Below are 13,994 nucleotides of genomic sequence, written 5' to 3' on the forward strand. Positions count from 1 at the left end.
ATTTTTGGCTTTTCAGGATAGGGTTTCTCAGTGTAGCTTTGGCTGTCCTAGAGCTAGATGTGTATTTCAGGCTGGCCTGGAACTCACAGAGATCTATCTGCTTCTGCCTCTCAAGTGTGAGTGCTGGGATTAAAGGCGTGCACCACCAGCGCCCAGCTAAAATGTCTTTCTTAAACCCCTACTCAGCTTCTTCATACCCCCTAGTCCTAGTCCTGAATGTGTTTGTTTGTTTGTTTGTTTGTTTTTGGTTGTTTTCTATAGAAGCCATGAACTTTAGTTTGGCTTGAATCTAGATGTCCAAAAGTTTACGGGAACTTTTTGTGCCTCCTGACCCTGTACCCCAAAACACTCAATATCCATTACTCCTTCATTCTCCCCCCCCCCACCCCGTTTTTGTTTTTGGTTTTTGTTTTTGAAGACAGGGTTTCTCTGTGGTTTTGCAGGCTGTCCTGAAACTAGCTCTTGTAGACCAGGCTGGTCTCAAACTCACAGAGATCCTCCTGCCTCTGCCTCCTGAGTGCTGGGATTAAACTCGTATGTCACCACTGCCCAGCTCTCCCTCCCCCTCCAGTTTTTAAAGACAAGATCTGACTGCCCTGGCTGCCTGGAACTCGATTTATGGATCAAATCGGCCTTGAATGCACAGAGACCCTCCTGCATCTGCCAGCCGAATGCTGAGATTTGAGACAGGGCTGCTCCTCATAGTCTTCCTTTCTTTTTAATAACTTCTCATTTATTATTAGGGGTGGAGCTGTGGGCTGTGTGTTATAACATGCATGTGTGTGCATGTGGATCAGATCAGCCTGATGGAGTCAGTTCTCCCCTTCTGACTTACATGAGTGGGGTTGGACTTGCAGCTACCACTCCATCACTGAGCCATCTTGATGCCCCCAGGCTGTTTGTCTAGAGACTTACTTATTTTTATTTTATGTGTAAGGGTGCTTGCCTGCACATATGGTCCAGGCACCACCTGCATGCAGCGCCTGAGGAGGCCAAAGAAGGCATAGAATCCACTGGCACTGGAGTTACAGTGTTATGGCTGAAGAGGTTCCATGTTATGTTAGGCATCCATCTAGTATCCACCGTCCATTGGCACCCACCAGCCATTTGTCGCTGACTCCAGTCCCTGGAAGATAAGTTTCCAGTAACCCTGACTCAGTGACCTCTCCTCAACTCAAAAATATACATCCCTGACTATCTACTTGCTTGCACAGATACCCAAAGATTGTTTTTGAGTTGGCTTAACTATTTAACTTGGCAGAACAGAACAGTTTTTACTTGCTCACATAGATATTGAAGGTGTGTGTGTGTGTGTGTGTGTGTGTGTGTGTGTGTATGTGAGAGAGAGAGAGAGGGATTTTCCCCTTTAAAAGCCCTTCCCCATGCCCCTCCTACACAGCAGTCTCAAATTTGGCTCTGAGATTGTCTGTCCTGCTAGCAGTTAATCAGTAAAGCTTTTCATTACATTTGAATTGGTCTATGGTCTTTTCCCAGGGATCATAAATTCTATAATAGATGACTTTGCGCTGCCTTGTGGGTGCTGGGAACCAAACTCTAGTCCTTTGCAAGTGTTTGTAACTGTTGTGCCATCTCTCCCAACCCCCCCCTGCTCTCTTGAGAGGGAATTTCATACTACATAGCTCAGGCTGATCATAAGCTCCAGGTGATTTTTCTGCTTCAGCCTTCCAAGTGCTGGGATTCAGAACTGGGCACAACATGGCATCTTTCTGAACTAAAACACCTCCTTTAAATATTTAGCCTACCCCTCCCCTATCCTTCACGTTCATCTTTCTACTTTAATCTGAGGCTTACTTTTCATCTTTTCATGGACATCTAATGGACTTTTCTTACTGTAAAATAATTTTTTTTGGTTTTTTTTTGAGACAGGGTTTCTCTGTGTAGCTTTGGAGCCTGTCCTGGAACTCACTCTGTAGACCGGACTGGTCTTGAACTCACAGAGATCTGCCTGCCTCTGCCTCCCAAGTGCTGGGATTAAAGGCGTGCCCCACCGACACCCGGCTTTGTAAAATAATTTTATAGTTAATATTTTTTGGTTAGCATGCAAACTACCAGGTATCATGAAAACATTTCATGCATATGTGTCATTATATGTTGTTCTCATTCACCATTTAAAAAAATTTTTTTTTTTTTGAGACAAAGTTTCTTAGCCCATAGTGGCCTGGAACTCATCATGTAGCTCAGCCTCTCACATTCTGGAAATACAGGAATGAACCATTTCTCCCAGCTTAAAATAAAACCCAGCAGTAGAAACACCATAGTCTTTTGTTTTTACCAAAGTTTCCCTCTATCCCCTTTGCCCAGCCCTCCCCCCACCCCAATCCCGGGGCAAATCCATCCACTCCTCCACTATTTCTCTTCAGACACAGGCAGGTATCCCATGGATATCAATCAACCACGATGTATCAAACTGCAGTGAGAGTAGGCACCTCCTCTTCTATTAAGGCTGGATGAGACGATCCAGTAGGAGGGGTGGGTCCCAAAAGCAGGCAACAAGGCCCGAGACATCTGCTGCTCTCACTGTTAGGAATCCCACAAGAAGACGAAGCTACACAACTGTACCACATATACAGAAGGCCTAGGTTAGTCCCATCATGATTCCCTGGTGTCATTTCAGTCTCTGTGAGCCTCTATGACCCCACCTTAATTGATTCTGTGAGTTTTCTCGTGGTGCCCTGGACACCATTGCATCCTACAAACCTTCCTCCCCCTCTTTGAAGGATTCCCCATACTCCGCCTAATGGAAAAACCATATTTTTGCCTGGCATTGGTGGCTCATGCCTTTAATCCCCGACCTCAGGAGGCAGAGGCAGGCAGATCTCTGTGAGATCAAGGCCAGCCTGGTCTACAGAGAGATTTCCAAGACAATCAGAGATACACAGAGAAACCCTGTCTCAAAAACAAAACAAAACAAGAACACAAAAACCAACCATACAAACAAAAAAACAAAAGAAAGAGAGAGCGTAATTTCAACAACTCATAACTCCGGAGATGCCCCCCACATTCCTAGTACAAGCCTTTGGCAGTGATGATCCCTCTTCATGTTTTCCCTTATCCCGAGTGTTGGTAAGGTAAAAGATAAAGGGTAAACCAGAAGCAGGTCATTAGTTTCCTGTCAGACTGGATAGACCATTTGAAAAATCACCACTAACTTCTTTTAATCCTTGTTGACATTAGGGAGAAAGAACCTTCCCCAAGCTCATTAAGCGAGCGTGTCAGGATGTAAATGGTGAGTCATATCAGGTATCTTGTCTCAAAAACAAAAACTTTGCTCTGCACTAGGGAGGCAGATGGATCTCTGAGTTTGAGGCCAGCCTGATCTACGTGGTGAGATCCAGATCAGGGCTCCTTAGTGAGACACTGTCTCAAATATGATAATAGGCAAGAGAAATAGAATTGCATTCAGTTCCAAGGGATCTGAGGCACTTTCCTGGCCTCCTCAGGCACCAGGCACACTCATGGTGCACAGATGTACAGGCAGGCAAACACCCACATGTAAAAATACTTTAAAAATAATAAAGGGCTAGGCAGTGGCGGCACAGGCCTTTAATCCTAGCACTGGGGAGGCAGAGGCAGGTGGAGCTGTGTGAGTTCAAGGCCAGCCTGGTCTACAGAGCTAGTTCCAGGACAGCTAGGGCTGTTACACAAAGAAACCCTGTCTCAAAAACAAACAAAAATAATAATAAAGAAAAACTTCAACATCAAGAGAAAAGGATGGATTGGGAATGCGGGTGGCAAGAGTGGGAAAGAGTTGGGAGTGGATATTATCAAGATTCATTGTTTACATGTGGGAAATTGTCAACAAGTTAGAGACATACAGCCAGAAAGAAAAAAGTATTCAATTTCCAGGACAACAGGTGGAATTGAAAAGTATTACATTAAGTGAAGTAACTTGGGCTAAGAAAGACAAACATCCCATGTTTAATTTTTTTGTTTGTTTGTTTGTTTTTGTTTTTTGAGAAAGGGTTTCTCTGTATTGCTTTGGAGCCTGTCCTGGAACTGGAATTAGCTCTGTAGACCAGGCTGGCCTCAAACCCACTGAGATCCACCTGCCTCTGCCTCCTGAGTGCTGGGATTAAAGGTGTGCACAACCAACATCAGGCTCCTTGTTTGCTTTTATATGGGAATGTTAGCTTCTAATTTTTATATATGCATATGAATTGTGACTAAGAAACTAGGGGGTCTAAAAGGAGGAAAACCAGGGCTTTATGAAGAGCAGTGGCAGGGCACTAGAACCCATGAAATAAGGAAATGGAAAGGGAAGCTGGGTGTGTGGTGCACATCTTTAATCTTGTGAGTTTTGAGGCCAGCCTGGTTTATACAGGACAGCCAGGGCTACATAGAGAGACCTTGTCGAAAGAAAGAAAGGAAGGAAGGAAGGAAGGAAGGAAGGAAGGAAAAGAGGAAGGGGAATAGTGGAGCAGAAGGGTTTAGGCAGGGATGGAGTCTGGGAAAATATTATATTTTTTTCTTTGGGCTCAGTGAATTTCTTACTGCTCTTGCAGAGGACCTAGGTTTGGTTCCCAACACAAATCAGGAGAATGAGGAGAGCCAAGCAAAACCAAGTAGGCACTAAAATGCTGTAAGGAAGCCTCTCTCTCTCTCTCTCTCTCTCTCTCTCTCTCTCTCTCTCTCTCTCTCTCTCTCTCTCTCTCTCATTTTTTAAAAAGGAAAATAAGCTGGTAGTGTTGATTCATGTCTTTTATCTGAGCACTTGAGAGGCAGAGGCAGGTGGATCTCTGTGAGTTCAAGACAAGCCCAGCCTACATAGTGAGTTCCAAGCCAGCCAGAGTTGCCTTGTAAAACCCTGTTTCACAACAATAGCCAGTCAGCAGTCCAGCATTGATGGAGAAGGGGGCTGAGGAGCTATGGAAATTTGATGGCTGCTTGAGGACTGTGCAGTCAACATGATCTGTAGAACACACAGGCTCTTTTACTTTTTACTTACGTAATTAGATACAGGGTTGCTCTGTGCAGCTTTGGTTGTCCTGGATCACCCTATAGATGAGGCTGCCCTCGAACTCATAGAAATACACCTGCCTCCCAAGTGCTGGGTTTAAAGGTGTGCTTTATTTATTTACTTTTTAAAGTGCACTTTTTTTTTTTAAATGTAACACTTCACGAATTTGTATGTCTTTCTTGCTTATCTCTGTATCGTTTCAATTTCAGTATATGTATGTACTGCCGAAGCCAGCGCTAAAGTGCACGCAGGTACTGTGCATCGCTAAGCATGAAAAGCCCGGGAGAGAGGGGGGGACGACACGGGGTCAGTGGGAAAGAGTGCCCTGAAGCCACCACAGGCAAACTACCCTGGTGGTCCTCCCTCTGGCTTTGCAATCTTCACTTTTCCCTGATGCCTGCTCTCTTATGATCGCTCTAGCGACGCATTTTAAAAATTTTACAGGCTTCAGGATTAGTAGGAATGTAAAATTCTCAGTTCCAAGAGTTTACCGTCATGGCGATCCTTACAAAAATGTCTTTTCTGGCTCAAAGACTCAGAAGTAGGAATAGATTGAAAAGAAAGACTCAGAAGTAGGAATAGATTGAAAAGAAGTGGAGATGCCGGGGATCGAACCCGGGGCCTCATACATGCAAAGCATGCGCTCTACCACTGAGCTACATCCCCCACCCGGTTTTCCACCTGCTTGAAAAACTCCTGCTATATGCTACTAATGACGGTTTGGGTAGATTGTGTTGCTTTTTTTTCTTTCTCCCTCTAAATTAAATTTGCGTGTGTTTATTTAAAAGGGTTTTAAAGGCTTGGTAAAATTAATTGTCTTATATTTTCCAAACAAATGTATTCGTTATTGCGTTGATATAAGCTAAAATTTTACCAGATTCAGAGAACAGGAAATAAAATAAAATAAATCCTTAATAAATAAAGACGACCCCAATGTTCTTCACCCAATATTCTTTGCTTCCTCATCCTTGAGATGCTTTCCAACCTCGATCGCTGAGTTTATAATAAATCTTCCTGAAACCCTTCCTCTCTCTGCCTCCCTCCATCCTTCCACCTATCCCCCTCCTGGAAGAATTTTCTGGATATGAAATGGCTAATAGTTTCAGACTCCACAATTAGGACTCAAATTTGGAGCAAGGTCTCAGACTCTGCAATGTCTCTGTGAACAGTGTCGGGGGTTGGGGGCCGGGGGTGGTTGTTTGACAGGGAGCCGAGAGAAAAGGCTACAAGCCTCCATGACTACACCCGGGGATTGCCCATCACTTCCGGCGAGGATACTGTACCCTCAAATGATCTGCCTGACAGTGATACCCATTAGCGCATTCACAGCAGCTGGTGCCTGATGTCGTCTACAAGAATGCTGGGCGTAGCAACTGACGTTGCCTGACCTCTCTGATGCTCATATGAGACCTGGAGACACACCTACAGTCCCTACCCTGCTTGCTAGGACAGTCAACAAGGACAGAACCCTTATAGGCTGGAGAATGAGATGTGGTAGCAGTCTCTGGTGTGGAGTGCAGCAAAGGGCTGCTGCATTCTCATCGTCATCCTCCTGCCCCCTGTGTGAATTTCCACGTCTTCTTGCCCCTGGGTGTTAGGGGATTGGAGGCTGCGTTGCTCACAGGGGATAGAGCAGTCCATGAGCAATCGGTCTGGCCCTTCCTCCTTTGGGTCCGAGGCCCTGGGAGGGAACCGGGCAGATAAACGGGTGGCTGACTTTGAACAAGGCTCAAGGAGCAAGGCGAAGTTACTCATCTTCCACCACGCAGGGATTTGCACTCGCTGTTTCCTCAGCGTGGAATGATTTTCCCAGTTCTCGGGACTGGCTCCCTTTTACTGACCACCCAATCCCCTCTAAAGGGCCCACAAGGGAACAAATGAACGGAAGGATGGTTACAGTTCGGGAAGATATACAATTGTATGGGGACAATAAAACGTCCTAAATTCACAGACATCAGAAGGTTATCTGTGGCAGGGGCTGGAAGGAGACGCAGTGTGTGTCGCAGAGTGAGCTTCCATCTTGTGACTGCAGGTACCAGGGACATGGAGGGATGCTGGGAGACAACAGTGTCTTTCTTGCAACTCAGGCTGAGCTCGTGTGGTGTATAAAGGGATGGAACCCATCAATGAGGATCGGCCTTATTTTTCTGCGACAGGGTGAAATATGTCCATGGAAGCTGAATTTAAATAGGCTGGAATACAGTTAAAAACACGATGGAATTGGTTTAAAAAAAAAAAAGGACGCTAACTCCCCGTCGGGGAATCGAACCCCGGTCTCCCGCGTGACAGGCGGGGATACTCACCACTATACTAACGAGGAAGAGAGCTGGTTTTTGGCTTTGCAAGAAGCTCCTTTAAGATTCTTCGAATTCCGTGTCACTGATTTATAAAAATGAAAAATAAATTTGATTTGGCAGAATCTCGCCTTTGAAATGTTCATTCCCTTCTTGAGTTCTTTTTTTGCCATCTGAATTCAGACCGCAGACATTAATGAGTAGACACCAAGCGTACACCAGCAGACTTCAACAGACATCACAGAGTAGGACGCTTTAGGGAACACTTCAAGTCACTCCAAATGTGGTGTATCTAGGTTTCCAGAGGCATTGGCTTCAGTGTACGATGTTCGTGACTTCTGTGAAGAAAACTTACGCACTTCGTACATTGAAAAGGAATGCAGAGAAAATAAAGGGCTGCCGAAACCCGGGATCGAACCAGGGACCTTTAGATCTTCAGTCTAACGCTCTCCCAACTGAGCTATTTCGGCGGCTGTCGCTGGATCGCTCTTTTTCTCCTCTCCTTGTTTCGAAAGCTTTCCGTTCTTGGCTTTTCCAAGATTCAATGCCTGGAAATTCACACTACCCAAATCTCATCCCTTGGTCACCCCACTATCTACCAGAGTCCTTCGGGAACCCCCCCCGGGACTTTATTGTTCACTTTGAGTTTATTATCATTTCCCCTGTGTATTAGCTGGAAGGACACACCTACTCTGACCTCAGCCATGGCGGAAGACCCCAGTATTGGCAACGCTTAGTGGGTGCTTACTAAACGTCGGTCGAGCGTGTAACAACCGCACGGATAAGCCCTTCTTGGCTTACAGGTCTGCTCCTCCTGTTCCCCTCTTGGAGAAGGAGTAAGGTCACTTCTGAAGGCAGGCCGCTGCCAGGCACCCAGGGGTAACAGACGCTGGCTGGGCGAGTAAACACTGTCAGGGCAGGGCTGGCCACACTTCACTCAGATCCCGCCTCCAAGCGCGTGGTATACGTTCCTGTGCACACTTGTTCAGCCTCGAAGCACGTGGAAACGCAAGAGGTGGGGATGGGAATGGGTCCTGCCTGCTTCCTTCCCTTCGTTGAGCAGAAAGTGGAAGGCTTGTGTGAGGCACCAAGGGGGAGGAAGTGAGGTCCCTGAGGTGGGCAGTAAGAGACAGGAGAAGGGATTAGACGTTCCGCAAGCCATCTGGGGGCTGAATCACAAGTCTTCCCCGACTAATGAGTGCATGGGCCGGGTGGGCTACAGAGGCAGCCACATCCAGGAAGGGTGGGGCTGGTGTGTGTGGTGGTCCAACCCGGAGCTGTGGTGTCTGGGCCACGCCTGCAGAAACGGGCCCATAAAGGGATATTGAGGGGGCCAAGGAGGAGGAAAGGGACCTTGTAGATGACCTTGATCTGGGATCGGGGGGCGGGAAGGGGTGAAGATGATGCCCAAGAGTTGGCGTGGTGGTTGGGTGGAAAGTTGACCGCAGGCATTGTCACTTTTCCACATGCAGAGTCAGCCATTTCAGCAAACCAAGGTCCCCCAAGTGGCCCCGCCGAAAGTTATGAGTCTCACTCTGACAGGCAATGTCTAATATACGTCAGAATGTGACTTTAAAGGATGGCTAGAGCTGAGTATATGGAGTCCTTGGGGTCGGTCCTATGTGAAGGAGCAGCTGGGAGAAGAAACGGGAGGAGAGGACACACACACACACACACACACACAGAGAAACTACCTTGGGCTTGCACCCTCCAGTCCCAGAGGGCTTACGTTTCTGTTGTTTAACACTCCCAGCCTTTGAGGTTTTGTCATGGCTTGGCAGCTGGAGGTCACACAACCAGGCTACAGTATACCTCTCCATCCACACACGGGGTTTTCCTAGACAGGATTGAGTTCAGGTGTCACGTACGGGGCTGATTTAGAAGAAACAGGAGGTCTTGCTCCCTTCTGGAATCCTATTCCCGTCCCACCCCCACCTCATATGGTAGGTAAACACTCTGCGCTCAGTCCGTTTGTTTAGTTTTTTGACACAGGGTTTCTCTGTAGCTTCCTGTCCTGGAACTCGCCCAATAGACTGGCCTCAAACTCACAGAGATGCGCCTGCCTCTGCCTCCCGAGTGCTGGGATTAAAGACGTGAGCCACCACCGCCCAGCAACCTTTAAAAATTTTAATTTGAGACCGTTTCATTAAATTGCCCAGGATTGTTTTTACCTCACTTATTAGTTCAGGCTGGCTCAGTTCTCAGCATCCACAAGGTGGCTCACAACTCCAGTTTCAGGGGATCTGACCTCTCTACTGTACGAACAGCAGACACCTCGGTAGTCCACATATATACAATACATTTTGGCAAAACACATAAAATAAATAAATCTAAAAATAATCAGTTTGGGTACACAAAGTATTGTCTCAAAAAAAAAAATAACCAAAATAAAAAAGCAAAGAACTGGGAGTGGAGGAGATGAAATTCTGTAAGCTAAGCACGGGGGGGGGGGGGGGGCTGAGGCAGGAGAATTGCTCCTGGAATTCAAGGCCTGCCCGGGTTACAGACCAAGAGGAATTAAAAAAGAAAACCCTGGCGAGAAGTGGGCACCTGTTTTACGCTTCTCAGAGAGTACTTTAACTTGGCTTTTACAAATAAATAAATAAACAAATAAATAAAACAGATCTTCACAACAAAAATGGAGTAAGGTGAGAAAGTAAAGTGGGAGATATCTTTGGAGAGGTAGCCCTGTTGGCAGGCTGGAATGCCTGGCCTCTTGGTGTTAACCAGATGCCCAGGGGCTGAACCATCTTCTTAGCCAAACTCATTCATATCAACCCTAAGTGAACTCAGGGATTCCCTGTAAAATTCGCGAAAGTGGGGAAGGGTGACGTCGGGGAGAACATAGGGTAAGGATCTGAAATTAAATTAATAACCCAGTACCAACAGTAAAACCATAGGACATCAATGATGCTGAAGCTATGAGTATTCAGGATATGAAGACCTGTGCTTTGACTCTTACATGATTCCAGCAAATGATCTTAAGCCTGGAGAACTTCGACTTCTAGAAGTTGATAACTGAGTAGTATTACCAATAGAATTACCTATTTGTATATTAATTTCATCTGAAGATGTACTTCACTCATGAGCTGTATCATCCCTAGGCCCCAAAACCGATGCAATTCCAGGACGCCTAAACTAAGCTAAAATCTCATCCAACCATCTAGGGTTATTCTATGCCCAATGCTCAGGAAACTGCAGATCTAAACACAGAGATAGTCCCATTTAAATGCTTTGAAAACTGAACTGTATCAATAATTTAATGTCATTGTGAAGCTTAGAGGGTTAACTTTTTCAGTTAAAGTTAGAGATATGACATCTCCATAATGATGTTCCACAATTAGACATATCTACATGATTTATCACTGTCCTAGCCTCTACGATTATACTTTTCATCCTAATTCAATTAAAAATTTATTTGCAAAAATTTCCTACTAACCCCTCCAATAAACATCTAAAACACACAAAATCAAATAACCCCGAGAATCCAAATGAATGAAAATTTATTCGCTTCTTTTTTAACCACAAAAATAATAGGTCTCCCTATTGTAATTGCTATCATAATTTTTCCTTCAATACTATTAACATCTTCCAAATGCTTAGTAAGTAACCGCTTCCACACATTTCAAGAATGATTAATTAAATTAATTACTAAACAAATAATGATGATTCACTCACCAAAAGGATGAACCTGACCTTTAATGCTAGTATCCCTAATTATATTTATTGGGTCAACAAACCTTCTAGGCTTATTGCCCCACACATTTGTCCCAACAACTCAATTATCTATAAATCTTGGAATAGCAATCCCACTATGAGCAGGGATCATAATTTCAGGGTTTCATCACAAAATAAAAGACTCATTAGCCCGCTTTCTACCTCAAGGAACCCCTATTTCACTAATTCCTATACTTACCATTATCCAAACTATTAGCCTATTTATTAGCCCTTGCAGTTCGTCTAACAGCTAATACCACTGCAGGACACCTACTTATGCATTTTATTGGAAAGGCCACACTAATTCTTACAACTATTAGCCCATCAACTGCTACAATCACATTTATTATCCTAGTTTTCCTTACTTTCCTAGAATTTGCTGTAGCTCTAATTCAAGTCTATGTATTCACCCCCCTATAAGCCTTTATCTACACGATAACACATAATGACCCACCAAACACATGGGTATCACATAATAATCACAAATCCATGACCGAGTCCATAGTGAAGGAGCACAGGTTTTTTTTTTTTTTTTTTTTTTTTTTTTCTTGCTCAGATCCATGGTGAATGAGGCTAGGACTTCTAAAATACAAAACCACCTTTATGGCCTCCCCGTCGGGGAATCGAACCCCGGTCTCCCGCGTGACAGGCGGGGATACTCACCACTATACTAACGAGGACGAGCCTTAGTAGGTATTTTCCAGACAAGTTGCTATAGACGGATACACAGAGAGGCTGTCACCCGATCTCTTCTTTTCCGTGTCCCTCTTCTCCTGCTCTTTCTCTCTTTCATCTATGTTTCTTTCCCTCTCCTTCTATTCTCTCTGACTGACATCTCAGTTTATAGCGCTCACATCATGAGCAGAGACGGAAAACTTCGCAGCAGTGTGTGTTTGATAACCATCACTATTCCGGAAAATCTCCTTCTTAGCAAGGGGATGTAGCTCAGTGGTAGAGCGCATGCTTTGCATGTATGAGGCCCCGGGTTCAATCCCCGGCATCTCCACTCTGTTTTCTTTTAAGCCCTCCAGTAAATTAGGTCGGAAAGCAAGGCCTCCTTTCCTACCACGTGGGGAACCGGCGCCCCAGAAAGGGCCCTACCGGGCAGACTGACTTTGCAAGGATGGCCGGAATCAGCATTTGTAAATCAACTCCTGTAGTTACTTGTGAATGGAGCAGGAGGAAAACACTGCATTTCTAAGGAGGTCCTATAACCAGCGGCTACTGAACGCCTATTGGTGTAATGTGCACGCACTGAGCATCCGTAGTGTGTCCAAATAGAATATCAAGTAGCCCAACAATCTTGCCAAGACCACGCAAGGAGTCTCAGCCTTTCTGGAACTCTAATTCCAATTCGAGGCTAACACTAGAAATCCCAGGGATGTTTTATGATGATGCACAGAACTGCGGGGACATCCACGAGATCCGCATGATCCGGAGCCGGCGCGGGCACATTCCTTGAGCGCAGAGCAGGAGCTTAGAGATGAAAACACCAGAAAGCTGCCCGGTGTCTGGACTTCAGTGAATGAGGGCAGAACCATGGTAGAACTGAGGCTTGGAAGCCCCCGAAGGCCAGAGGAAAGGGACTTGGCTCTATCATCAGTGTTTTAAAGGCTCCGTCTAGCGGCCACGTGAAGTTTTGCAGGCTGGAGGTGCAGGGAGGAGGCCGGGAAGTGGGGTGAGGTGGAGTGTTTTCTAGCCGATTCTGTAGGCAGCTGGCTAACATAGCCTATACTCTGGGGTGGGGTGGGCGTGCTTTGTTTAGTCATTCCCCTTAGGCTTGTTCTGCCACTCTGAAGCTTGTCACTAACGTATAGCACACATATGGCCCCCGACTTTCTGCCCTCTACTTCGACAACATGAGGTGGAAAACCTGTACTTAAACACATTTGAACACTGATGTGTAGCTCGGTTTGTAGAGTTCTTACCTCGAAATAGCTAGCACTGCATAAAGGCAGGCATGGTGGCGCATGCCTGTCATCCCAGCACCCGAGGAGTGTTTGAGGCTAACCTGGGCTATGAGACGCTTTTTCATTTGCAAACGTGGAGGTGCTCCTGCCTCGGCTTGTGTGGCACTGGGGTCGGTACCCTAGGCTACAAGTCCAGTCCTTGGTGCTTTAACTTCTAAGGGAACTATTGATTGAGAGGCTGAGCCATCTCCCTTGTGACCAAGGTAGGCCTCTATAACCACTGGAATGCTCATCACTGGAGCAGGGTTGGGGAAAGATTGTTTATTCATAGATGCCAGTAAGTGGAGGTTGGAGGACCAGGTCTCCTAGTTGCCCCTCCCACAGCTTGGGAACATTCCTGGACAAAGTAAGGGTTTATGGGATGATTTCGATGAGGTAAACAGCAGGCCAGGAGTTAGTGCCCAAGCTCAAGGGAAAATGGTATTGGGCCAGCAGTGCTACCTACTGCACACTGTTCCCTCATCACCCAGAAGTGTAAGGTTGTCTGAGTCAAGTGTGGTGACACACACCAGTTATCCTAGCTCTTGGGAGGTGGAGGCAGGATTGTGAGCAGCCTGGTCGACATAAGACCCTCCTTCAAAATGAAAAAGTAGGAAACAAGGGCCTTCAAGATGACACACTGGATAAAGGAAATTGCCACCAAGACTGACAACTGATCCAAGTTCAATTCCCAAGGTCTTGGGGAGGCAGAGGCAGTCTTTTCTAGGGATCTGGGGCCAGCCTGACCTCACATAGAGTTCGAAGTCAGGGCTACATAACCAGACCCTGTCTCAAAACCAAAACCCAGACTCCTCCCCTCTTAAAAAAAAAATGACAGATTTTCATAGGGCAGTTTTCACACAGCCTATGTTTTGGGAACACCCCCTTTTCCACAATCCTCTCCTCCTGTTAGTCCCCTTTCCTCCTCAGTTTTCCTTTCACATCACCCATAGGATGTATGGTTTTATATGAAGTCTAGGGCCCACAAATAAGAGAAAGTAAAGCATTTGTCTTTCTGCGGTTGGCTTAATCTGTTTAGTAGGATAATCTCCAGTT

At 45.8% G+C, this 13,994-nt stretch overlaps 5 non-coding genes across 5 annotated transcripts; 1 reads left to right on the forward strand and 4 right to left on the reverse strand.

Moving 5' to 3' along the window:
• Positions 1 to 5,572: 5,572 nt before the first annotated feature.
• Positions 5,573 to 5,644, reverse strand: Trnaa-ugc (transfer RNA alanine (anticodon UGC)). Its single transcript has one exon. It is a non-coding gene; the product is annotated as a tRNA-Ala (tRNA).
• Positions 5,645 to 7,226: 1,582 nt separating this feature from the next.
• Positions 7,227 to 7,298, reverse strand: Trnad-guc (transfer RNA aspartic acid (anticodon GUC)). Its single transcript has one exon. It is a non-coding gene; the product is annotated as a tRNA-Asp (tRNA).
• A 371-nt stretch (positions 7,299 to 7,669) lies between these two features.
• Positions 7,670 to 7,742, reverse strand: Trnaf-gaa (transfer RNA phenylalanine (anticodon GAA)). The gene has a single exon. It is a non-coding gene; the product is annotated as a tRNA-Phe (tRNA).
• Positions 7,743 to 11,597: 3,855 nt separating this feature from the next.
• On the reverse strand, positions 11,598 to 11,669 carry Trnad-guc (transfer RNA aspartic acid (anticodon GUC)). Its single transcript has one exon. It is a non-coding gene; the product is annotated as a tRNA-Asp (tRNA).
• A 254-nt stretch (positions 11,670 to 11,923) lies between these two features.
• On the forward strand, positions 11,924 to 11,995 carry Trnaa-ugc (transfer RNA alanine (anticodon UGC)). The gene has a single exon. It is a non-coding gene; the product is annotated as a tRNA-Ala (tRNA).
• Positions 11,996 to 13,994: the final 1,999 nt, after the last annotated feature.

Source organism: Phodopus roborovskii, unplaced genomic scaffold (genome assembly GCF_943737965.1).
Source record: "Phodopus roborovskii unplaced genomic scaffold, PHOROB, whole genome shotgun sequence".
NCBI classification, from domain to species: Eukaryota; Metazoa; Chordata; class Mammalia; order Rodentia; family Cricetidae; genus Phodopus; species Phodopus roborovskii.